This window comes from Canis lupus, chromosome 5 (assembly GCF_011100685.1).
Source record: "Canis lupus familiaris isolate Mischka breed German Shepherd chromosome 5, alternate assembly UU_Cfam_GSD_1.0, whole genome shotgun sequence".
NCBI classification, from domain to species: Eukaryota; Metazoa; Chordata; class Mammalia; order Carnivora; family Canidae; genus Canis; species Canis lupus.
In genome coordinates, this window is record NC_049226.1 from 37,452,650 (window position 1) to 37,478,563 (window position 25,914).

A 25,914-nucleotide genomic window follows, 5' to 3' on the forward strand; every position below is an offset into this window, starting at 1 on the left:
TGACAGAGTACCAAATGTGCTGTTTGAAAAGAGCAGGATAGGAGGAATAAGACCAGTATCAAATCTACCAAGATGAGTAAGTAGAAATAATCTACCAATACAGAATTGTTATAATAACATTGTTTTGGGACATCTGGGTGGCTCAGTTGGTTAGGTGTCCAATGGTTGATTTTGGCTCAGGTTGAGATCTCAGGGTTGTGGCATTAAGCCCTGTATCAGGCTCTGTGCTCCATGCAGAGTCTGCTTGAAATATTCTCTCTCCTTCTCCCTCATCCCCTGCCCTTGCTCTCTCTCCCCCATAAATAAATAAATAAATAAATAAATAAATAAATAAATAAATAAATAAAATCTTAAAAAAATAATAAAATAATATTATATTGCTAAGGGAGCTGGTTGCTAACTAATCCATGGAAATAAACATGAATTCCAATAGTACCGTAGAAGAGCAGATTCTTTTTTTTTTTTAATGATAGTCACAGAGAGAGAGAGAGAGAGAGAGAGACAGGCAGAGGGAGAAGCAGGCTCCATGCACCGGGAGCCCGATGTGGGATTCGATCCCGGGTCTCCGGGATCGCGCCCTGGGCCAAAGGCAGGCGCCAAACTGCTGCGCCACCCAGGGATCCCAGAAGAGCAGATTCTATTCACAGATCAGGGTTGTAATGGATAAACATTCTGTCATTTGGAGCTCATCTGAAATCTGGTTAAAATCTTGGTTCCTTGGGGAGGATGATCATCTTGGTACGCCAGCTCAGCAAGACATGGTCCATGGACAGTCTTACCAAGTCCCGCTGTCATGAGTGCTAGGCACAGAGAACCAATTGTAAAATACTTCCTAGTTTCCTAGAACTAATGGGATTGGACTCACTGATTCATTTCGCTGATGCACCATTGGACTTCTCCTCAGAGAGCTTTAAAACTATCAACTCTCAGTGTGTTATGGATTTTAAGATGCAAACTCTTTGTTTTTTTGTTTTGTTTTGTCTTGTTTTCTGGAGCAGTTAGGTCAGCTGTGAAATTTCTATCAGAAGGGAGACATAATCCATGACAAGTCATTCTCACACTCCAATCTAGCATTCCCACCTGAGAGACGATGATACTTGACTTTGAATCAAACCAGATGCCCTTGGGCCCAGAGGAGAGCTATTATTTGAGAATCCAGAAGCCAAAATAATGTTTTGTTAGTGAGAAGAATTTCTTGCAGTCCAACAGTCACCACAGTAAAGGGGAAAAGTTAACAGAAGAAAAAAATAAATAAAATCAAAATCTTACTTGAGACAATAAAGCAATGAAATAAACCCCTATGACTGAAGACAAAAGTAGAGAAATGAAAATACTTGGAAAGAGAAAGGAGTTATAATCACAGATGAGAAGACGAGGAGGAGGAGGAGAAGGAAGAGGAGGAGGAGGAGGAGGAGCTGTTAAATGCTTAAATAGCATTCTTTTTTTTTTTTATGTATCAGCTCTGTTCTGGTGTTTTAGAGGTATGAAGTTTTTAATCCTCACAATTCTTTTTTATTTTTTTTAATTGGAGTTCAATTTCTCACAACAATTCCTTTTTTATTTTTTTTAATTGGAGTTCAGTTTGCCAACATATAGCATAACACCCAGTGCTCATCCCGCCAAGTGCCCCCCTCAGTGCCCATCACCCAGTCACCCCAACCCCCCGCCCACCTCCCCTTCCACTATCCCTTGTTCATTTCCCAGAGTTAGGTGTCTCTCATGTTTTGTCACCCTCACTGATACTTTCACTCATTTTCTCTCCTTTCCCTTTATTCCCTTTCACTAATTTTTATATTCCTCAAATGAATGAGACCATATATAATGTTTTTATGCCGAGTGAAATAAGTCAATCAGAAAAGGACAAACATTATATGGTCTCACAACAATTCTACAACATAGGTGTTATTAGTATTCTTATTTTATAGGCTAAGAAACCAAATCACCAAGAGGTTACATTAGCACCTGGTGATTTTTAATACTGAGACATTTCTGTGCTTATGTACAAGTTCTTGTGGTAGGATTTATCACAATACAACTTCTTTGATGGTGTCTTTCTCTCAATAACCATATCCAAGATCTCAACAGATCCCATAAATTCTACTTCCAAAATATATGCCAAATCTGTGACTTCTCTTTATCTCTCCTGCTGCTCTCCTTGTCAAGGGCACCATTATTTCACTCAGATGATAGCAGTGGCTTCCAGTTGGCTTTCCTCCTCTCTTGTCCCTCTCATAATCCATTCAGCGATTAAGATGAGCTTGCTAAAGAAATTGGATCCTATTTCTTTCTTGATCAAAACTTTCCAGGGCTCCCCCATTGTACTTAGAGTCCACTCTAATCTCCCCACACTGGTTTATAATTATATGATTTGGCTTCCCCAACTTCATTTCCTTCCATTCTTTTTCACTTTTTTAGTGGTTCCAATAACTTGTCCTTTACCTTAGAAGAAATCTATCCACATGCCCCAAAGCATTGGATCCCTCTGAGGGTCCAGGCAGGGTCCTTGCCACTTCTGCTCATCATATCTGATTAGTATAATATCAATATGATGGATCAATTTGCTGTTCTGTAGAATGTCAAGACAGTCAAGGTATCTGAAATTATATTATGGCAGAGAGTAAGAGAATAAACATAGCCCTGAGCAAGAGGGTGAACATGTACTTACTGCTGTCTTTCTCACATAGAAGCAAATCGCTTGTGATTCTTCTTTACTGATAGATTTGGAAAAGAACACATTCACCAGGTTGATAACCACATGCCAAATGCCAGAAACTGTGTTGTTCTGTTCTAGTAAAGGTCTCTCATCTGACATGGCAGCTCAAACTGGGGCTGATTTTAGGCTTACAGAAGTTCACTTTCATCCACCATGATTCATCTGGTGTTTGCTGAGACTAGACAGCTTAATTAAAAGAGAATGGGGCGAGACCACCAGCCCTGCCTCTTTCGATGTCTTTGATGTTGGTAGTATGCAGGATTTGTCTAATTTACAAACTTGGCTGGGGTACTGCGGAATGGGTAATTTCTGGGTCTTGTACTAGTTCTCTTATCATTGATGACTCTCATTGCATAACCTAGAGAACCCATGTGAGAGTTTGCTAGTTGTTAAGTATCTCCATTCCAATTATGCACTTAGGAATTAGAAAACCACTCTGGACTCCTTGCAGCATTCCTTTATACCCGGCTTTCTTAGGTGTTGGAACATACTTTAACTGGATGCCCATATTGACACTTAGGGATCCTGGATGTTAGTGTCAGTTAAGAATCCTTGTCCAACTATGCTTTTAAAAGTTTGGTATCCCCATTTCCCCAATGTACAATTACCTGGTGAATGGCTGCAGTTTATTTAGGAAAAGTATTGGGGAGGGTTGATGGGCTCTGCTTGTGGTAATGCTGTAGAGTTCTTCCCTCAGGAGGCTGGTATTTACTTTGATGAATAATTTCAGGTTTGTGATCAAATAGGGTAAGGGATGGTGATTTTCCATTGCAGCTAATGTCATACTTAATTTCAATGCCCCTCATTTATTTTCTTTTTCTTTTTATAATTTCAGTAACTCTCCAATTGGCAGTCTATATATCTTGTCCCTTGGAACATTATGATCTTTCTGCAATTGGCAGAGATAATCCCTCTTATTGATTCTCTTCCATTTCTACCCATTTTATTAATAATATCTATTTTGTCTCTGATAACTAAGCATCATTGCCTGGTGCTGCCATTATAGACACCTGTCACCCCTGCTGACACAAAGAGGGCCAGATATGTTGTTGGCTCTCACCCACAAAGGACAGACACCGCTTTCATTGTCTGGAGATGGAAGTGTCCACAGAGGCTCCCTTCCCCCCGAGGGTAGCATCAGCTGGTGGATTTTCTGATCTCATATGATGAATTTGCTCTAACATTCCCACTTCCCTGCCCCTTCTGATATCTTCCATAATACCATATTAAGGCAGCTCTAGCATCTCTACTTCATATGTGTGGGTCATTTTTTTGACGAACCTACAAAAAGTCTTCCCAGCAGTTTTGAAGAATCATTTCCAGGTGGCTTCACCAGGATGTTAAACTGGAGTCACTGGAAAGTGACTGTGTTTATTGTCATGTTAACATTTTATAATTATATTAACATTTGTCCATGTTAATAAAACGTCACTGTCTGGTCTTGTATGTACTACCTCGTTCTCCAGTCCAACGCTCTGAGAATACACTATCACAAGTTTCCCTCCAATTCTTGCTGGTGCCAAAATTACCTCAGTGCCTTCCTACTGGAAACAGGAATTACAACAATCTTCCTGGGCTATGGTGAGCTCTGATATGGGTTAAACATAAATCTGGAGGCAGTAAGGTGCTTGTGCAGATCCTGAAAAGGATGTACAGAATAGAAATATGAATTTTAGAACTCAAGGACACGTATTCATGTCAAACAATGATACCTGTATCTGGTCCCTAAATTTTGGCCCCCCGTACAGTTCTCCACTAAAAACAAAACAAAGCAAAAAGCCGACAAAATCAAACAAGAAAACCAATTACAAAAAAACCCTAGGCATTCTTAGAGTAGTGATAATTTCATAACTTGAATATCCTGTTGCTTGGGAGCAGAGGTTCTTAAGTTCAAAGATGATGTTAAAAAGGCAACAGAGACCAAAGTAAAGGTATTTCCAATGGTTGATCTGTGACATTATGAGAGTCAAAAGAAACAGCAGAAGTTACAGTGAATTAGACAAGTACAGTGTGTCAGGCTCGTAAATTAATCACAGTTCTCAAAAGAAAATTAATTTTTTTTCCAATTAGCTAGCGTCATGTCCAAGTTAATTTATTTCAGAAAATTTGTCTATGGAAAAGCAAACTATCAATGGAATACTTCTAAAGAAGTTAATCTCCAAGTTGAAAATGTCCTTATCCGTGAATAGCAGTAGGGCACATGCTTTATAGGGCAGATGGCAATGAAAGCACATGAAGCTTTACAGAATCAACAACACTATGACTGTTCATGTCATCTGGAATTAGATGAGTCAGTAAAACCTGCAAGTGGGACTTTTTTTCTTTTTAAATGGCCGTTTCCGCAGCCTTGAGACTTTCCGCTAAAACCAGTCATAGTCTTACAAGGACAGTCATCTATTAAATAATATTTTATTTTATTTTTTTAGCTCTTTATAAATTCATAAGGGGTTATGTTGAGACAATCCAGTAAAAAAAAAAAAAAAAAAAGACATGTTCTTTCTTACAATCCAAATGAGTAGAGTCATAATCACCAGTGTGTTCTGGAGAATAATTCTGTTTCAGATTTCATTACTGCCCAAGGAAAGTGTTTTCTATCCCCAACTTGTCAGCTTTGTGGACCACTCAGCTCTCCACCAGAGTGTTTACTGGACAAATCTCTCAAGCTTTCTTTATCCCAGAGTTCCTTATTTCCATTTCTGACTCAACAGCTTGACTTCCACCACCTGAACTTAAGTCTTAAAACAAAGGGACTGTGTTGATCACCCATTTTCTGCCAGGAGCAAAATGACTGAAATACTTTCTACCATATGAGGGCTGGAATTCTACTTAAGACCAGTGACCTTGTGACAAATTCATTGCACTAAGAACTTCTCCTTTTTTTTTAAAATACAGATTTTATTTATTTGTGAGAAAGAGTGCACATGAGCAGGGGGAGGGGCAGAGGGAAAGGGAGGAGCAGGCTGCCCACTGAGCAGGGAGCCCAACTCCAACTAGGGGCTCGATCCCAGGACCCTGAGATCACAATGTGAGCCAAAGGCAGATGCCCAACCAACTGAGCCACAGGTGGCGCAAGAACTTCTTTAGTTAGTGAAAGGACCTCTAAACTATAATCATGCAAAACCTTTGTAGCTACCTCACTGATGATCTCTAGAGGCTGTACTCACTTGTGCCGGTTGGCAGGTAAAGAGTGAATCCAGGGGCACCTGGTGACTCTGCCTTTGCCTCAGAGCATGATCTCAGGGTCCTGGGATCGAATTTTACAGCCGACTGTCTGCAGGAAGCCTGCTTCTCCCTCTGCCTGTGTCTCTGCCTCTCTCTGTGTGTCTCTCATGAATAAATAAATAAAATCTTTTTAAAAAATGAATCCAAATTCTAAGTGGGGGGGGGAAATACATGACAAAAATAAAAAAAGTCAAGAGGCTCCACATGCCAACATATACAACACATATTCATATCATGGGTAAAATAGGATAGGAAATAATTGAGAAGAAAATTGCAAAACTTGTACAGATTCAGGTTTCTGATGAAATGGTGTACAAGGTAGAAACACTAAAATGGGGGAACAGAGGGTCAGAATGTATTTTCCTTTCCTTCAGAAGGATATATAGCACCAGAAATCAAAGTTTCTGCATAAAGTGCCATTTAAAGAAATATATTTTATTTATTTATTCATGAGAGACAGAAAGAGAGAGGCAGAGACACAGGCAGAGGAAGAAGCAGGCTCCCTGCGGGGAGCCCAATGTGGGACTCAATCCCAGGACCCCAGGATCACAACCTGAGCCAAAGACAGATGCTCAACCACTGAGCCTCCCAGGTGTTCCTAAATAACAGTTTTTAATTAGCAATTTTCTTGGTCAACAAATACTATTTATTTATTTGTTTATTGACTTATTTATCTAATCTAGCCTTGTACTCTACATTTTTTTGACTTCCTGGCACCCAAGGAGAAAAAAAGATGAGAATTTTACCATCAAATTTAGGAACTTTTGTACTATTACTTCTTCAAATAATAAAAGGATAATATGACTTATGCCCTTTCTTTCTCCCCTTTCCTTCCTGGGCTCCTATTATGAGTATATTGGTCCACTCAATCATGTCCCACAAGTCTTTGAGGTTGTGTTTAGTTCTCTTCATTCTTTTTTTTTTTTTTCTGTTCCTCAGACTGGATAATCTCAATTGATGTGTCTTCAAGTTTGCTGATACGTTCTTCTGATTACTCATATCCACTGTTGATCCTGTGATAAGCAAAATAACGGTCCCCGAAGATGACCATATCCTACTCCACAATCTGCGAATACATTGTTATATTGCAAGGAGGAATTAAGATTGCAGATAGAATCAAGTATGCTAATAAACTGACCTCAAAATAAGATTCTCATGAATTATCTCATGTGCCTAGTGTAATCCTAAACAACAAGAGTCTTGAAATGGGGAAAAAGAGGCAGAACAGTGAAAAACAGAGAAATATCATCATGAGAGACACTTGATCTGTTGGCTTCAAAGATGAGAAAGGGCTATGAGTGAAGGAATGTGAGTAGCCCCTAGAAAGGCCAGAAAATAGTCCTTAGAGTCTCCAGAAAGGAATACAACCCTGCTGATGCCTTGATTTTAGCCTAGTGAAATCCATTTCAGATTTCTGACCTCAAGAACAACTATAAGTAACAAATCTTTGTTGTTCTTAAGCTACCAACTTTGTGGTAATGAATTATATAAACACAATAGGAAAGTAGCACATTTCAGCTATGAAACTTTTCAACTCTAGAATTTATATTTGATTATTGAAAAAATAATAATTCCTTTTTTTTCTTAAGAGAGAGACAGAAAGTGCAAGTGGGGGGTGGGGCAGGGAGAGGGAGAGAGAATCTTGGGAGAGAGAAAGAGGGAGAGAGAGAATCTTAGGCAGCTCCATGCCCAGCACAGAGCCTAGCATGGGGCTCAATCTCATGACCCTGAGATCACAACTTGAGTTGAAATCAAGAGACAGGCACTTAACCAGCTGAGCCAGCCAGGCACCTCCCCAAAATAATTTCTATATCTTTATTAATATTCTCTATTTGGTGAGACATTGATCTCTTTCCATGTAGATACTTTGATATGGTCTCCTTTAGTTCTTTTAACACATTTACAATTGCTGATTTAGAGTCTTTGCCTAGTTAGGCCAATATCTGTGTTTTCTTAGGACAGCTTCTATTGACTCCATTTTCCCTGGTTATGGGTCACACTGTCTTATTCCTTTCCATATCCCTAATTTTTTTGCTGAAAACAACATTTTATGTAATATATTGTAATATCTTTGGAAATTATATTCTCCCTACCTCTACCCTCAAGGTTTGCTGCTGTGACTGTTTTTCTGATGTTTGTTATTTTTTGTTTGTTTAATGACTTTTCTGAAGTGATTCTGTACAATCTCCATTTTTTGTCATGTGTGACCTTTGAAGTCTGGCTTAATTAACTTAATGGTCAGCTAAATGATAGAACAGAGATTTCCTATAAATGTGACTCTTGACCTCAGGGTTGTGAGTTCAAGCTCCATGTTGAGTGTAGAGATTATTTAAAAATAAAATGTAAAAAAAAATAGTTTTAAGATTTGGTCATTTTAATTAATTACAAAATCATAAAACTGTGTTTAATGTGAAAAGTAATCGTAGCTCCAAAAGGAATAGTAAGTATAAATGCAACAATAAAAACTTTCTCAGCAACTTAAAGCTTGTTTTCAAAATAATAAATGGATACACTTCATGGTTAAGATGGGAAATCCCAGTTCTTCTCTTCCTGTGACTTCTCAGTTTTTTTGCGATGCCTAAATATAGCTAAGTGTTCTTGTTTTGTTGATTGTTTCTATACCTAGCAAATCTACATGTTGGTATTTACCTCAGAGAAATACAGATAGAAATGTATACATAAAATTAACATCATTGGTTCTTTATTTTTTTAAAGATTTTATGTATTTATTCATGAGAGACACAGAGACAGAGGCAGAGACACAGGCAGAGGGAGAAGCAAGCTCCCTGTGGGGAGCCCGAAGTGGGACTCCATCCCAGGACCCTGGGGTCACACCCTGAGCTGAAGGCAGACGTTCAACCACTGAGCCACCCCAGCATCCCCATCATTGATTATTTCTGATGAAAATTGTGAAATTGAAGCTGGATCTTGGTTGAAGGAGGGGGCATGATGCAGAGAAGAGATGGATTGTATAAAAATATTAACTTTGGGGATGCCTGGGTGGCTCAAAGTTTGAACATCTGCCTTTGGCTCAAGTTGTGATCCTGGAGTCCTGGGATCCAGTCCCACAACAGGTTCCCTGCATGGAACCTGCTTCTCCTTCTGCCTGTGTCTCTGCCTGTCTCTCTCTGTGTCTCTCATGATCAATAAATAAAATCTTTTTAAAAATATTAACTTTGAGATTTAAAAAATTGATTACAGTTATAACTAAATTCATATAAATTAAATCTAGTATAGGTATAACTAAAATGAGTTTTTATGTATGAATATATAAAATTATTGTCAGATATCACAGTAAAAGCCAAATAGTAATTTCCTTCATGGGTCCAGGAGATTAAGTATAAACGCAGTTTTCTTAAGTAGTACTTTTCCAGTTTTTGCATGCTTTTCTATAATAAACATTTATTATTTTGGAATAACAAAACTTTAAAAATTGATACAGGTAATATGGATAATAAATAGTAAACAAGGAATTTCCAAATACTATTCTAATACATTAATAATGTCGATAGTTGGACAAAAAGTATAATTTTGATTCCAAATCAAGCAATAGTGCCTCTTTCACTTTGTGCAAAATGTGTAATACTTGGGGAAGCGTAGTTTTATGGCTCTAGAACTAAAATCTATCATCATTGATAAAATAATAGTTAAAAACGTTTTTCTTTTCCTTTGTCTTTGAATGAGATTGCTATATATTATAATCGAATTTCTTAGAGCTTCCCAGAAGGCTCTCCTTGAAAATTATACTTCTAAATAACTCTAGCACATGTTAAAATCAATCATGAGCCTGGAAAATAATATGTACTCTAACTGACTATATGTGGTTAAATCCCATAAGATGAACTGAAGTTTATTCAACTTTCCATCATAAGTTCCTAAGCTTTTTGAAGAGAGAGTGATCACAAGACTGGTATCAAAGAGTTTCTCAAGATGTCTTGAAATGAAGCAATTTAATTACAGAGTCTATTTTCTGAGCCTCCACGATGTGTCCTGGTCATTATACCCACCACAACCCTGCTGAAAGATGGCAACACCATATCTGTTTGCCCATAGAAGAATCCCAAGTTGATCTAAATGTTTGGGTGTTCCAACACTACCTGTCAGGCCCCTTCATCTCCCCAGCAAAACTAGTGTGAACCGATGTCAAATCCCTTCCTGGGGCTGTAGAAAAGAAAATGTGACCCGAATAAATAATGTATTGCAAATGTCAAAATAAATTTCAGCTAAAAATGATATTTTTCAAAGAGATCTAATGAGAAAACTGTTCAAAAGGCAGAGTTAGAGTTTCCTGGTTCCACATTTAATTAACTCAATCTGACTTTTATTATGCTTTGTATTATGTGTTTCCCTGTTCAGTAAACAAACAGCAGAAAATTAAACTAGGGCAACTGCCAACTAGCAGTAGATTTAATTGAAAAATAATAAATTGCCATGGGGTACCGTAGGGTTTTGTGCAGATAAACTTATTTTTCCTGGAAAGTTTCCACTTGCATTTGTCACAATTTGATATATAAAAGGAATAAAAGACGTGAAATACGGTACTTGGTGGTAGATGTGTAAGAATGGAATGGCCTTGGAGAATAATTCACAGGCTGGTTTCTGGGGCTTTTAATGGATGAGCCACGTTCTTCCTTCTGAAGAATGGAGCTGGCTTTCAGAGGAGTTCTAACTTTGCCCTCTGGATGTGCCGAACTTCCTGCAACTGGCCCTATCAATTTTCAGAGGAAGCTCACTGGGGAAGAAGTAGGAGCGTACATGATCTAGGGAAAGGGGACACTATAGGCAGAAAGGATAGTTCTAAATAATTCCATGCTACATGCCTAATAACTGCTTAAGTCATTCAAACTTGGCATAAATCAAAGGTATTTTGAAACATTTGGCTGTTTATTTTCCTTCCTTGATATCTTTTCCTGGTGTGTGGGTACTCTTCTTACGGTTCTATGTTAGAGGTTATGTCTGGGCAGGGAGGTTTAAATTAAATCAGGAGAAAAATAAAGTCTTTCTGAGTGATTCGAAAGCTACTACATCTGGTTCTCTGTCCCACAGTGTGGAGGGCAGGTGTCTGTTTATCTGATTGTAGATTCTATCTTTCATGTCCAAGTGCTGGGAATGGAACAAAATTCCCACTCCCTTCCCCAAACCTTCCCCCAAGCAGAAGTGGAACCGCTGAGTTCTACACACAGACCATATTTTCTCCTTTCGCTCCTGTTGCAGAGAAGGATATTGCTCAGTGATTCTTCCTGAATTCTAGCAATAGTTCCCATGATGGACCTCTATTTGTTAGAGCTTCTCTAGGAGGCTGCTTGGCATAAAAGAATCCACTGGTTGGTGTTAGATGTTTGTTTGGACTCTATATTCACTCCTTACTGTTAAATACACTTTGAAGAATCATTTATTCATTCTGCACCTGGCACTCTTCTGAGTACACAGGGCTTTAAAAAAGAGATGAAAAAATCCTCTGACTTCAAGGAGCTTACACTTTCTTGGGGGAAAGGCAGACAGGCAAAATAAGTGGATGTGTCATTAAGCAATGCTAACTAAAGAGAGATATGGGGAGTTCTAGAAGCCAGAAGGTGCTTATGGTAAACATACCTGAGAGGATACCATATGTGCAAAGGCTTGAAGGAAAGGACAGTGTGACTTGAGGATATCTGAGGGCACAACATTGAGACAGAAGAAAGAACTGGTTGCCATTGGCAGGAACATGGCTGAAGTGTCCTCGGAAAAGCACACAGAGGCCAGTACAGAAGTGAATGAGTGAAGGAGACAGAAGATAGAAAGGTAGCAATGGCCAAATGGGGCAGGGCCTTTGCAGCTTCCGCAGGATTCTTAACTCTAACCAAGATGACAAGCTGCAAGAAGGCTTTGGGCAGAAGTGACAAGACCTCACTCTGATTCAGCGTGGCAAGAGACTATAGGAGGCAAGAGGAGGCATAAGGGACCAGTTAGACTGCCCGCAGTCAGCAGGCAAGTGATGATGGTTTGGTTCAGTGTGTTCATCACAAGAAGTGAAGAGCTTCCAGGATAACCTAACATCATTACCCAGTTTCATAAACTCTACAATGAGGAAATAAAACTTGTATTTGGTTACCTAAAGAATTGAAAGAATGTCTGTAAAGGCATATAGCATATAGTAAGGGATCAATAAATGTTCATTCCTTTTCCAAAGCTTCTCACCTAAAAAGTGATGCATGGAATTGCGAGAACACGTGCTTTTTGCAGGCTTTGTAGTCATAAATTTAACTCAAAGGAAGATTTGGAGGCTGTGATTTATAAGTCATATATAATGTCTTTAAAATATCCACAAGGAACAATGCTGACAGCCATACAGAATTAATGGACACGTTTATGTACATGAAATTATATTCTTAAAACAGAACTGGAGTTTATAAAACCCGACTTATGATATTTGTTGTCCCATAAAGGTAGAGAAAAGGAAGGGAGGAGGAAGGAAGAGTGAAGGGAAAGGGGAAGGCAGACAGGGATAGTTAGAAGAAACAATCAGAGGAACCATAATCTACATTAAGTAGATTGCATTTCATTTGGAAATACAGCTTTCTAAATATTGATCAATAGCTAGATGTTAATGGGAAATTATCCACATAATTAGTAACAGTTCTAGCTGACATTGGAATCCCACTTTATAGATCGTAAAACTCTTCCATGTACTTACTGCATTTAGTTCCCCAAACAACTGGGAACAATAATGTGGCAGTTATGAAATCTCTATTTTACAGGTGAGGAAAAGAACATTCAGAGCCGCTCAATGATTTTCCCAAGGTCTCATGGCATGAAGGTTGCAAGGCTTGGAGTCCAAGGTTTGGGGTCTGAGGATTCAGAAAGCTACTGTCTTCTCAAGTTCTCATAAACCTCATAAACATGTAATGTGAATTTTCAATTTAATTGTAATTTTGTTCTTTTTACTTCATGAGAAACATATGGATTCTATTCTCACTCTAAAAAATCCAAAAAGTAAGGGAAAGCTAAGCATTCCCTTGAATTTTCTGGCACCTTTTCCCAAGCCCTATGACCTATGTTGAGACCATTCACTCCGTACATAACTACTTGTATTATTTTGGTGTGACCCTTCTGGATCCATTCCTATACAATATATATATTGTAATGTATTATATATATACAACATATATGTAGTATATAATATATAATATGTAATATATATTATGCTAACTAAAGAGATATGTAGGGTTCTAGATAATATGTATATACATATTAATAATTAATATGTATTAATATATATTAATAATATATAATTATATGTAATGTATAATATGTACAAAATATATTGTAATATATATATATTTGTACCTTTAAGTATATAATTTTATCTTTAAGGACATAATTTTACTTTTATTTTTAACACAAGTAGGACAACATTACTTCCTAGTAGGATAAGATTATATTTCCTTCTGTAATAAATATTTATCAATTGTCTTCCAAAATGGCTACACCAATAGTAATGCTATATAAGAATCTGCTTTGCACCCACTAGTGTTGGCTATTAATGCCGCTTTTCTTTTACCAACCTAAGAGGGAAACATTTAATGCTATTTTAAGTTGTATTGCTGATTACAAGAGAAATTGAGCATCTTTTTATGTGTTCATTGGCTCTTTGCATTTCCTCTTCTGTGTCCTTTGTTAATTTGTCTTTTGGATGGTTTGCAATCTTATTGATTGCAAGTTCTCTGTATTTATCCGGCTATTAATTCTTTATGTTTAAATGTGTCTCAAGTATTTTTTTCAGTCTTTTTTTTTGCCTTTTATTATTCTTTATGGTATCTTTTCCTACATAAATAAGTTTCCCATGTTAGTAGAGTCAGACTTACCATTTACACATTCTCTCTGGGTCATGTTTTAGAAGGCTACCCCTATTCAGAAACTAAGAAGCACCTTTATTATTTGCCTATAATTTTTCTTTTGCATTTAATTCCTTAACTAACCCTGGAGTTAATTTCTGTGAGAACTTAAAGATTTATTTTCTACATAGAAATACAATAATTTTGAAAGCATTTAATGAAAAGTGTATATTTTGCCCAGTGATCTCAAGTGCCAATTTGGGGTGCCTGGCTGATTTGTTCGAAGGGCATGTGACTCTCGATCCCAGGGTCATGAGTTCAAACCCCATTTAGGTTTAGAGATTACTAAAAAAATAATCTCTAAATAATCTCTAAAAAAAAAATAAAATGCTACCTTTATCCTATACAAAAATCTTTTAAAAATCAAATTTATTGTGTACTTTATACATTTTAGAATTGATGTAGTTCTATGGACACATTTTAGAATTTATTTATTGGTTACATGAAAAGTCCTTTGCATTTGAAAACTCAAGCAACTGAGATTACAGAGCTCATACTTCAGATCTTCTTTCACTTATATTCTCCTGCCCCAACTTTAGGCTCTTCCTCAGAGAAAACCACTACTACTGGTGTTTATTTCTCAAACCCTTTTCAATCTTAAATTTAAGTACCTAACAACATGAATAGAATAGATTCTCTATAAAAAATAAAAATGCTAAGAGAAAACCCCAGAGCCAGGAGGCCTGGGTGGCTCAGTGGTTGAGCATTTGCCTTCAGCTCAGAACATGATCCCAGGGTCCTGGGATCAAGTCTCCCTCTGCCTGTGTCTCTACCTCTTTCTTTGTGTCTCTCATGAATGAATGGGCAAGATCTTTAAAAACAAAACAAAACAAAAAAGAATCCCAAGTGCCTTTGACAATCCTTTGTAGCACCATAGCCCCCTCTGTGGTCACTGCTATGAACAATTTAGTGTATTTCCTTCTAGAACTTTTCTCATATGCATTTACATATGTGTAGGCATTCAATGGGCAGGGCGTTCTATAAGTTATTAAAAATATTGATAGGCTCTTGTACTGTTTGATAGAAAGCTTCTGCCTCTAGTTCCCTCCACTTGCTGGGCCACCCCACACCATCTTCAGCCTCCCCATTTCCAAGTCCCCAATAAACCCTCATTATACAGCAACTGATTATCCTCCAAATCACAGGAGGCCCTTAGCACTGGAGCCAGTATCTATTGTGGTCTGTTGATTTCATGCATACTAGTTGTTAAGTGTTTTAAATGTCATCCCTGACTACATAGAGCACACAGTAAATCTCTAAGATGCCCAATTAAGTTTAAAAAATCAAGCTGGAGAATGTGGTAGGCAGAATAATGGCCCCCCCAAAATAGTTCATGTCTTAATTCCTAGAACCTGTGAACACATATTCTATGACAAAGATGGGGAAAAGGAAGTCAAAGCTACTGATGGAGTTAAGTTATGAACCAGCTGACTTTGAGATGGGGAGATAGGGACTCCTGGGTGGCTCAGTGGTTGAGCGTCTGCCTTTGACTCAGGGTGTGATCCAAGAGTCCAGGGATCAAGTCCTACATCAGGCTCCCTGCATGGAACCTACTTCTCTGCCCCTCTCTCCCTGTGTGTCTCTCATGAATAAATAAATAAAATCTTTTTTAAAAAAAGAGAGAGAGATGGGAATATAATCCTGGATTATCTGGGGAGGCCCACTAGAATCACAAAAGTCTATAAGCCAGAAGAGAGAGGTTGGAATGTCACAATCAGAGAGAGATGGAAAAGCCCCACCATCCAAGGACTGGTAGGCGACCTCTAAAAGTTAGGAAGATAAAGAAATGAAGACTCTAAGGGAGACAAAAGGCACACAGCCTTGAGTACACTTTGAATTTAGGCCAGGGAGATCCATTCTGACCTCTAGAACTGTAAGATAATTTATACTGTTTTAAGCCACTGAGCTTGTCGTAATTTACTAGAGCAATAGGCAGCTCACACAGAGGAATAAACATCCAGTGTACCATTTATATTAGATTACAATTCATTTCAAACTACTGTGATCTGTCCTTAATCTCTAATTTTTAAGATTTTAAAAATTTATTTGAGAGAGAGAAAGCAAGAGAGAGAGAGAGAGAACAAGCAAGGGAGAGTCAAAGGGAGAGGGAGAAGCAGACTTCCCACTGAGCAGGGAGCCCAATGTGGGACTCGATTCCAGGACCCTGAGATCATGACCTGAGCTGAAGGCAGATGCTTAACTGACTGAGCCACCCAGGGGCCCCTACTCTGTAAATTCTTAGAAAACTTTCCCTTTCTCATCACGGGATTTAATGGACTGTCTTCAGTTCTTATTATATTTGATCTGTGGCATTTTCCAGAAATGCCTCCTCTCTCAGTTTGTACCAACTTCCTGCTTCTCATTTCTCCTCCTGTCCCTTTCACTATTAGCTGTGCCTTATAATCTCTTCCCACACTGCACCCCCACCCCAAGTTTTGTTCTGTCCCTCTCCTAAATCTGTAGTCTTCTTTGATAACCTCATCCACTTCTCTAGCTCCTCCACCCTCTGCTGATAACTCTCAAATCCTCCTCTAGTTCAATTATGAAGATGATCGTATTGTTTTCATTTTCTTCTCCTTTCTGATTTATGATTCTATGACTTCTACAAAATCAAATAGTACTTGAAGTTGCTTCACAGTTATCAAAATCCCTTGTGGGTTTTTTTTTTAAGATTTTATTTATTCATACATGAGAGGTACAGAGAGAGAGACAGAGACACAGGCAGAGGGAGAAGCAGGCTCCCTGTGGGGAGTCCAATGCGGGACTCAATTCCAGGACCCTGGGATCACACACTGAGCCAAAGGCAGATGCTCGACCACTGGGCCACCCAGGCGCCCAAAATCTCTTATTCTTTCCAGGAAGATGAGCTGGCTCTTGGTTGCTTCCTCAGTTTTCAAACTTCTCAGATTTAGAAGAATAAGATACAGTGAGTCTCACACTTTCTAGTCTGTGACAGAAGCCAGCAATGTGTTCATTTCAGTGCTGCGGTCAGACTGTAGGTATAGGGACAGCCTAGGAGAGCTAATTCCCAGAGAGAAGTATGGGAAATAAGCGAGCCCACCACCATCATCATTATCATCTTCAATACAGCAGCAGATCATACTTGAAAGGCATCAGATTTGCTACCGAAGGAGTAGAGCTTTGGAGGAAGATTGGATCAGTTTGAAAGAATAAAGAAAACATATTTTCTTCACCCATTTAAATTCTAGCTTGAGTCGTTCTGTGACTTGCTCCCTGAAGGGCTGTCTGGGAGATATCAGCATCAAAATTTACAACCTGTTATTGGCATTGCACACTGATTACAAACTAAAAAGACTAAAATTCAAGAGCCAAGTTTTACGGAGATGAGGGTGGGACCCGAGGGAAGAGAGAGAGAGAGAGAGAGAGAGAGAGAGAGAGAGATTTATTGAGGCAGACATAAGAGAGGTTATCCAATGGAAGAGCAGGAGCAGACGAGGGAAGTTATCGTTTGTGCACTGAGTGATCTGCATTTTTGAAAGGGCGATGAGAAAAACCCTGATTCTGACAGCAGCTGCTCCAGGCCACAACTGCAGTCTCTCCCTACGACAGAGGATTCTCTGATTCTGTGCTTTTTAGAGAAACTCTGGATTCTCCAACTAGTCCAGAGACAGTACTCTCAACTAGTAAGATCTGGTTGAAGGCCATCTTGAAAGATCCTGATAAACCAGACAGAAGAGGCTTCCTGACCTTCCAAGGAGCTCAGCCAGCAACTGTTTCCCCATCAAGTTGAACAGTTGAAACTGCAGACGGAGCAGTCGCAGTGGGGGAGGATGTGACAGGGTGACATGGGGTTGGAGTGGGCTCGTATCTGCTGTAGGCCTTCAGCAGAAACAGCTGCTCACATCTGGTCTGTCCCAGTACAAGGGAACTGTTGGCTGCACGTATGGCTGAGCTTCCCAAAGAGGTTCATGTGGTGAGTTCTAAGAAGAAGCTTTATCTCAGAGGAATGAGAAACAACCCTACTCTAGGAGATGTAAGAGATTTCCCACCAACACTTACTTAAACACGCAGCGAGGCTGGATGATAAACAACGGCAGATTCTAGATGGAGACCTGGAGTCTTCCATCATGGAGTAGAGTGCGCTCTCAGGCAGGGGGTGCATGCCTTTGAGGGGTCATGGCGGCTTACCGGGAAGAGAGGGTGGAGTGTAACAGAACTGTTCTGAAAATTCATACTGAATTTCTTCCACACTTTTTGGGACAAACTCTTCTTAACCAATTGCAAAAATAACCATTGGCCTTGGAGGTGTGGTGGGGCGTAGGTAATTGTTTCTGTGAGGACACAAAGAGAGTGAGTATCATTTTTGGTGTCTATGCTAGGATTTTAGAATAAAATAATGAGCTGGAAAGCCAGGTCTTCTTGGCCCATGCTGATCGCTCTTCCTAAGTGCAAAGATGTTAACCTCTTGGGCTTGCATTATAGATGGCAGCTTCCTCCTGCCTTGCTAGACAGCTCCTTAATCGGAAAAAAAATCAGTGAGTCAGCGAACTCTTCTGTGTTGTTGCCATTCTGCTGTTTTGCTGTGGCTCCCAGGGCCTCCAGGCTGGAAACTGGTCAGCAACTCTCCCTTCTCCAGGGAGTAGCTCCGCCCTTCTTTTGCAGTGTTGACACCCCACCCTATTCACCCTGATCTAATGCAGGGTCAGGATGGTGACTGCTAGCTTCTCCATGAACTTCCTTTTGTAGCCACAAGGATTGGAGGAAAGCACAGAAAACTTTAGCTAAAACAATTAAGAGTCATTCTTTGAGATCTTTTGAGATCTGGAAGCTTTTCAAAGTGAAGCTGGAAAGATGTAAGGTCTGGAAATGGCTGGAGACTTGGTTCTGGTGTTGTAGGGAAAGCCATGCAACAGTAGTGAAGAAACCTGACATTCAGCCTGACACAGTCTAGCGAGGAGTCTGGGTAGCATCCCAGCCCCTGCCAACTCAGCCAACCCAGAGGATTCCGTCCTTCCAGCGGCAGAGCTTTATGAGTCAGTGCTCTTTCTTGTTTTGCCTGATCTTCAAGTTTGGGCTCTTTTTCTTGCCATTAATAGTTCTGACCACAAAGGGCTTCAATGAGTATCAGAGCTAGAACAGCATGGAAAGAAACTGCTCTCATTCTGTCCATGGTAGGAAAGAGTAGTCCTAATACATGAATATGCTTCCTAGACCAGATTTCACCAATGTTTGTCCATTTGATAGAAATTTTAAATAGCTTCTTCTTGGATGCCCATCTTATAAGCAAAGCTAACTCCCTTTTGGAACGAACAGGCAAAAGGAAGAACAGCTCCTCCAAAGATGGGAGATGCTTTGGTGTGATTCATCCGGCCTTACTGTTGGGAATCATTTTGCTGTATCTCTACTTATTTTTCAGAGGTCGGATAAGAAAAAAAACATGTCCTTTTTCTTTTGTGTGTTATAAATGAGGAAAATTGCCAGAAAGTCAACAAAGACTTCTGAGATAAATCTGTATTCGTTGCAGCTAAGCCTCCCTCTGAACACGGCTACATACCTAAGGACCTGGGTAGGCAGATCTATTTTCACAGTTCTTTCCAATTCTAACGAGCTCTGAAGAAGTTTATTTCAAAATAATCCTTCTGTATTAAGCGCTGGCTTATTGACAAGACTTCTTTTATCATAATTGTATGAAGTTTATTTTCTAAACGAAGGTTTATTTTTGCATGGAATTCTGAGGTTTCGCATTGTGTATATGAAGCAATTAGTTTGGGATTTTTGGAATTTATTTGAGACCAGACAGATGTCTTTAATTTACACACTCTCGGAGGTGACAAACCCTATTAACATTCAAAAGCTATCAATTTGCTTTATCTTTGTTCTTCGGCCTTCTCAGCTATGATCTGGGCTAACTCTTTTTTGTTTTGCTTGGGTTTTTTGTTTGCTTTGTGTAGGTTTTTCTTGTTGTTGTTGTTGTTTTTGCACCGTTTGTAGACAGAAGAAGAAATGTAAGGAAGACATGAAAGATAGCATCGGTAATTTTATCACTGTCTAAAATTGGTGGGATACTTTAAGAACCATGGTTTTCACCTGTATTAGGAATGCATTTTTTCCTAAGGACAGTTCCTTCCCCTTAGCAGTCATGGTTTGTGCATTGTACACACACATGTTAGTTGCTCCTTTTTACTTATGTTTTTCTCAATTGTATTGGTGGCCACTGACTTACTGGTGTTGTCTTAGCCTACATTTTCTTTCTTTTAGTTAGTGATAGTTTTACACAGGTCAGATAAATGCACGTCTAAGTGCATATGCTTATGCATGAATCTGGAATACTCTTCCACTCATTGATCCCATCCTTGCAGGTCAGAAGTAATTGCACTCCTTTGTTGATTTGGAGGACTGCTGCTTGGGGAGGTGGGGGGAGGCTCAACGATGTTGTACCACTCATTTCTATTCCTAAATTGAAAACCACACCAGTGTGGTTGTTACGGGTTTTTTTTGTTTGTTTGTTTGTTTGTCTCAGGTGTACCCTTCAGCCACTAGATGGCTCAGTAGATACACTCAGGTGTCCTCCAGAGTCAGGATTTCAAAACCTAAACAATCTGAATTACTCTTTATTTCTCATATGGAAGTCTGAAGCTGCATCAGGGCTTGTGTTGATGACAGAGTTAAAAAATGAGGGCACAACAGGCCTGGAACTTGACCCAAACAAACCCAACCCACTCTGCGACAGCCTTGTTTACATGTTTGCTTTTTGTTATGGCTGCCATATTTTATTCTCTGTGAGCATGGAGCATATTACTACCGGCAAGATATTATGGGCTAACGGATGTCATCAGTAGAGCCAGATCTAAATCAAGTGTAGAATGATTATACATTCTGACACACTTGTTTGTGAAATACAGGATAATCCGTGATGTACAGGATGTCTGACAACTCTAGTTTTAGTGCCATGGTACTCGACTTTGAACTTAACGCTGTTTCCTTTATCTTGGATTAAGTTATTTACATATGAGCCCAAGAGAACTAAAAACACTTACAACTAAGATTAGAAGGATACTTCCCTAACACAACTACTTCAAAAATATGTATCAAAATAGTCAACGTGAAATATCATAGATGTTCCTATGAAAACAAGGAACAAGATAAGTACGTTTGCCTTAAACATTTACAATTTTTCTTCTGGACATTCAAAGATAAGGCAGCAAGTCACGAAAAGTAGAAAAGATCATTGTGGGAAAAGGGAGACGAAATCATTGTGTGTGCATGATATATTATTTTCCACCCAAAAATAGAATGTTATGATAAGGGAGCATGACAAAAAGGAAGAAATTGCAGTCAGCGACAAAGAAATTGTACAAAAATCATTAAACTTAAAAAAAGTAATAGTATGAAAAGTAAACTGCCCTATAAACAGCAATTACTAACTAAGATAAAACAAAAATATATTCCATTTGCAACAATATGCACACATGCTTAAAAGAAATGCATTTGCCATATGGCAAATACTACAAAACTTTTTTGAAAGGCATTAAAAAATACTTTTAAAAAAGGAAAGATGACTCTTCCTGGATGAGGAAAAATGCTCGAAACATATTAATTGTTAACCTCACTTAAAATTTTAATAATAGTCCAACAAATGTCATTCCAGGATTTTTCTTCTCAAATTTCACAAAGTAGTTCTTAAGCTCATGTGATGAGTCAATGAGAAAAAGTACCAAGAAAGTAAGAATGATTCTTCCTTTATTAAGGAAGTACTTTATTAAGTACTTTGTTTATAATTTACCATATACCACAATAGCATAGAGCTCACTACTCAAGGAGAATAATAAAAATTCATATACAATGTATTATATTATTGACTAAATACTAACCTATATTATATAATATTAATATATTCCCATATGATATATTATTACATATAAGTATACACAAATAATATATATTATTATATATAAATTAGTATTTAATAAAGTAGCTCTTCAAATTACTGGATAAAGAATGGATTTATACAACAAATTATATGTGTTGAATGTTTCAAAAATAATTTAATTTCCTACCATAAACTACTTTGCAAAATAAAATCCAGGTGGATTATAGAAAGAAACAGATGAAACAGAAATATATAAGAAAACTAAAAGTATTGATTTGAACATTTACATAATAATAGGGTTAGAAAAGCTTTTAAGCAATTAAAGAGAAAAGTATTCACATATATGATTACCTAAAAATTAATGTTTTTTCCCCAAAACCCTAAGAAGGATAAATTAAATTATCATAAGGAAAGATTTTTTTTCTCTAGACATTAATGAAACAATGCTATTATCCTCAATATATTGAGTTCTTACAAATCAATAAGAAAAAAAACTCCACTAGAGTAGAAATTAAAAGCAAGGATATGAACTGGCAAGTCACCAGCGAAGAAATATAAATGACAAATAAACCGGTTTAAAATTTTTTTCAACTGCACTAGTAGCCAAAGAAATGAAAATTACAATAACAATGGAATACTGTTTTTGTCTCAAATTGGCAATAGCTAAAAGGAATAATTATGTGAGTGCTGGGCAAGATGCAGAGAAATGGACACTCTCGTATTCCAGTGGTAGGTATGTAAATTGGAACAACATTTCTAGAGGGCAATTTGGCAGTGCATTTCAAACACATTAAAATGTGCATATCTTTTCACCAAGGAATGCCACATTTAGGATTTGATTAGATGTATGTAAAAATATCTGTGCAAGGATGATCACCATTCTATTTATCATTACTGTGAAGATTTGGGCCAGATTTAAGTGTTTAGAAAAACCAGAGAGATTAAGTAAGCCATATAATTCTTTTATCTAGCCATTCAGCAAATATTTATTGGCAGTAATGGAGTATGTACTCAGACATCTAAAAGACAAAGAGCTCAGGAAATGCTCACAGGATACTGCTGAGTGATAGAAGCCATCGATGTAACCATATGCACGAGAGATCCCATTTTTCAGGACACCTAGATGCCTCAGTCCTTAAGAGAATGAAGATAAAATTATAGCAACATTGACACCCATAGTATGCTGGTTTATGGAGCCCGTGTAGATAACTGCGGGATTTCAGATCCCTTCTCAAAATGTCTCTTAGTAGTTAGAATTTTTAGATTCATATAAAATTGACTTGAACCAACTATCCCACATCTGATGTGTAATCCTCAGGGTTTTCCAGAGAAATAGACGACTAGAATGTAGATATATAGACATGTAATTATATATACACACACATATATATAGAGTATATATGTATATATAAAAAGAGATTTGTTATTAGGAATTGGCTCATGCAGTATGTAGGCTGAGAAGTCCCACGGGCTGTCCTCTGTAAGCTGGAGATGCAGGAAAGGCAGTGGTATGTACCTGTCAATGGGAAGGCTTGAAAAACAGAGTCCTCTGAGTCTGACGGCAAAAGATAGATTTCTGTCTCAAGCAGTCAGGCACAGAGAGAGAAAATTCTCCCTTCCTCTTCCTTTGGTTCTATTTGGGCCCTCAGTGGGATGGATGATACCTACTCCCATTGAAGAGAGCAACCTGTTTCACTGAGTGCATTGATTCCAATGCTAATCTCTTCCAGAAACATACTTCAGAGACACATTCAGAAATGATGTTCAACCAGATATTTGGGCATTCCATGGCCAGGTCACAATAACACCTAAAATTCATCATCAAGAGTGAAAGATTGAAAACCTTTCCAACACTCCTGAGAACTTTTGGGATTTCACTTTTCATGGTCCCCTCACTGTTCCCATCTTCTCGTTTCACTAAACTCAGAACTCACCAATCCAGTTTTGTGTCTGGGCTCTCCTTTCTGCCCAAAGCTAACCTAGATATGGAACATTGTGCCCTCCAATTTTTTTTTAAGTAGGTTGCATGCTCAGTATGGAGCCCAACAGGGGCTTGAACTCATGACCCTAAGATCAAGACCTGAGCTGACATCAAGGGTTGGATGTTTAAACGACTGAGCCACCCAAGCACCCCAACGCTCTCTAATTTTTAAATAAATATCCCTAGTCCATCATACACACTTAGCATATTTGACATCTTTACTAGACATTTCGGTTGATTTTGTGATACACAATGCACAGTACTCAAAGCCCTCTGGTTGCCATTGTACATACCCAAGGTGTCCTATGTGTGGACAGTTCTCCATCTTGGCTAGCCTGTCTCTTGTGACTCCTTGCATTCTCCATGGTTCCCCAGAGAAATGGAACCAATACAATTTTTAAAATTATACACATGGCAGTGGAGGTAGGAAGAAATATTTACTTTTAAGGAACTGGTTTACATGATTGAGGGGGCTGTTAAATATCAAATCTGTAGGGCAGGTCAGTGGACTGGAAACAAAGGCAGGGTGTACATGTTGCAGTCTTGAGGACAGTTTCTTCCTGGAAAACTTGAAATTTTTGTCCTTAGGACCTTCAACTGATTAGATGGGGCCCACCCGCTTTATAGAGGGCCATCTGCTTTACTCAGTCTACTGATTTAAATGTTTATCTCTTCTAAAAAATGCCTCACAGCAGCATCTAGACTAGTCTTTGGCCAAACAAGCAGGCACCAGACCCAGGCTAAACTGACCCAAATAAATTATTGTACCACTCTCTCCTTCCTCTATCATCCCTTTCTCTGTACTTTTCATTCCATAGTCTCATTAAGTTTTTATTTAGATTAGTTTGAGTTATTTTCAAATATTTTCAAATAGACCATAACCTGGAGTCTCTTTTATTTCTCTTCAAGCTCTTCAGGATGTCTTATTTACTAAATTCTAGAATGATTTCCTCAGCAGCTGAAGCACTTATATCTTCTCATGGCCTTGAACAGAAGGTAAGAACAGCAGCAACAAACATTCTTAGTATATATACATATATATAAAATACATATAATACTCTATGATGGAAGGAAAGATGGAAGATTTTTGTTTGTTTGTTTTTCACTTTCTCGGCATGGGGAGAGGTTATAGAAATCCATTTAGTTAGGTAGTATCTCTGTTTGTACCTCATTGGTTTTTTTACAAAATGGACCTGAAAGGGACTTAGATTAATTCACACTTAAATAACACATTGCTTCTTATATTCAGTATTTTCTTTTATATCAATTATTTTAATTATATTTTCTACAACTCTGTAAAGTGAGCAAGAAAATTATTTAGTTGTCCTTATAGGTATGGGAGTTGAAGTCTGTAGGAAATGCATGCAGGAGGGTGCCTGGGTGGTTCAGTTGGTTGAGTGTGGGACTCTTGGTTTTGGCTCAGGTTGTGATCTCAGAGTTGTGGGATCGAGCCCCATGTCAGACTCCACACTTATCTCAGCATCTGCTTCTGATTCTCTCTCCCTCTACCCCTCCTACTCATTTTCTCTCTCTTGAATAAATAAATAAATCTAGAAAACAGAAATGCCACAGGAATAGTCAAATAGATCTTCTCACTCTGGGGCAGTGAATTTATCACTTAGAGTAATCCCTGCATTAATATGGGGGCAGATGTTTCCCCTTGCCATGCAGGGGAAACTAGAGACCCATTCCCTTTAAGTGTTTTTCTCCTAGAGACATCCACAGAGATTTCTACTCATATATCCTATGCTATAGACCCCACTGATAAACCTATTAGTGTTTTCCTACCTTGATTAGCTCCTTAGTGCTTTGCTATGTGCTTACCTTCCAACATGAGCTCATTCAACAGCATTTTCTGATTCCTGTTGGACTTTCTCCTCACTAGCCAAGCTAGTCTTAGTTTCTCATAGACCTGTCTGAAAGCCCCAGGGAAAAATTGTTTTTCTTTCCAATAAAACATGTGGAAAGCTATTAAACAGTTTTCATTGTATTGACTCTTTCCTGGGACTAGAAATCAATCAATAGGAAAATAGACCCCAGAAACCCATTTGTTTCTCATTGAGCATCTCTCAACAGTGGGTCTAAATGAGGAATGGAATCCTCAATGGAAGAAAGCCCTCTAAATACGTCAGCTGTAAGATAATCATTGTGCTAAAAACTTAAACTTTGAAATGTAAGCTAATTGAACATAGAAAACTATTTTAGCTGTTGTGATTTATATATTATGGATACATGATTCTAGCTTTAACAAAATGTGTATAAAATGCCTATTTAATCAGTTCTCTGTGGGAGG

At 38.4% G+C, this 25,914-nt stretch overlaps 1 long non-coding RNA gene across 17 annotated transcripts in view; it reads left to right on the forward strand.

Moving 5' to 3' along the window:
- LOC102156000 overlaps nucleotides 1-25,914 on the forward strand; it is an 88,567-nt gene that overhangs the window by 1,035 nt on the left and 61,618 nt on the right. For 14 of the 17 annotated variants that reach the window (XR_005359546.1, XR_005359550.1, XR_005359551.1 and 11 more), the window contains exons 2-5: nucleotides 7-76; nucleotides 6,875-7,055; nucleotides 12,673-12,816; nucleotides 24,531-24,617. This is a non-coding gene — a long non-coding RNA (uncharacterized LOC102156000). The remainder of the gene's footprint in view (nucleotides 1-6; nucleotides 77-6,874; nucleotides 7,056-12,672; nucleotides 12,817-24,530; nucleotides 24,618-25,914) is intronic. The other 3 variants (XR_005359552.1, XR_005359548.1, XR_005359557.1) reach the window with 1 other exon arrangement.